Below are 1,702 nucleotides of genomic sequence, written 5' to 3' on the forward strand. Positions count from 1 at the left end.
TAGGCCTATAGCAGCATAACTAAGGGATGGTTCAGGACTCACCTGAGCCAGCCCTAACTATAAGCTTTATCAAAGAGGAAAGTCTTAAGCCTACTCTTAAATGTGGAGATGGTGTCTGCCTCCTGAACCCAAACTGGAACCTGGTTCCACAGGAGAGGAGCTTGATAGCTGAACGCTCTGGCTCCTAGTCTACTTTTGGAGACTCTAGGAACCACAAGTAACCCTGCATTCTGGGAGCGCAGTGCTCTGGTGGGGTAGTAAGGTACTATGAGCTCTTTAAGATAAGATGGTGCCCGACCATTAAGAGCTTTGTAGGTAAGAAGAATGATTTTAAATTCTATTCTGTAGCAGGTTTGCAAAGTGAAAAAGCCCAAAGGGAGTTCCCATCTCCCACAGAAAACTCTGCTCTGAACTGAAAACAGCTCGTTTGTAGTCCAGCCGCTAAACGCGCCTCATATAACGCTCGCCGAGCGGCGACTCCGACACGCCCTCAGAAACAGCGAGCTGCAGCACGCAGCTCTCCTCTCCCTTCCAAACACTAGCTACCCTCCAGGCAGTCAGTGGACATAAAGTTGTTCCTGTGATGTAGAGACAGAGCTCAGTTAAAACTTTATGGTTACAGATTAATAACTCGCCGCTCTGAAACTCTCGCTCCAGTCCGTGTTGCCGAGCCGGTCGGCAACACGTACGGCTGAACCCGAGCCGTTTACCGGCTTCTCGCCGACCCGCCCTTCTCTGCTTCTGATTGGCTAGTAGTCCTTAACTAGGAACTGAGCATGTGCAACTCCCAACAAAGATCATTTAGAGACAAGATGTATCACTCCATAGCTAAAACGAAGCCTTCAACACAGGCTGAAAAGAGGAGCTGCAGCAATGTGCAGTAGGACAAAAATATAACCATGGAAACCTGCTCTGGTACAACCTCTAAATAAGATTATGAACCTGAGAGTGAGCAGAATACCACCTCTTTAAAGAAGAAGAAGACGATTTGCATGATAATTTCCTTTATTTTCAAATCCCACTGTTGGCTGGTATACTTCCAACCTATGGCAACATATTTAGTGCGACTCACTTTGGCTAGTGTTAGCTATCTAACTAGCCAAACTACGAAACTCCGCTGTATGCCTTTGTCCAGACTCCAGCACGTGGACTGACTTGTAGAGACTTTCACCCATTTGGACGCTCCTGTCCTCATCTATAAAAAAACGCAGCATGTCAGCACGATCGTGGCGCTCAGACCACAGACTGTATAAAAGAAGTGGACGTCATCCGTTGGTTAGTGACGACTATTTGAAGCTTCCAGTTGAGCATTTTGTCTGCCGCCATGTTGATTTTTTTGGAAGCTAGGTGCATCTGTAATTCACATTAACTGTGATATTAGCTGGGATGCTAATTTTAGCTAGCGACAAACAGGCTTAAAACTAAACGTTCTTACTGAAAAATGAGCAGCCGACTCCTGATGAGCTTTTTCAGCGGTGCTGGTTAAATGTACACAGAGCAGCGGATACGAGTCGCCTCTATCCTGATTGACAGGTCGCCATGGTAGCGACCTGCTGGCTGCTAGAGAGGACGCAGGTTTAAGTCGCCCCCTGCTGGCTGCTGGAGAGGACGCAGGTTTAAGTCGCCCCCTGCTGGCCGCTAGAGAGGACGCAGGTTTAAGTCGCCCCCTGCTGGCTGCTGGAGAGGACGCAGGTTTAAGTCG

This window comes from Micropterus dolomieu, linkage group LG23 (assembly GCF_021292245.1).
Source record: "Micropterus dolomieu isolate WLL.071019.BEF.003 ecotype Adirondacks linkage group LG23, ASM2129224v1, whole genome shotgun sequence".
Classification (NCBI taxonomy): domain Eukaryota; kingdom Metazoa; phylum Chordata; class Actinopteri; order Centrarchiformes; family Centrarchidae; genus Micropterus; species Micropterus dolomieu.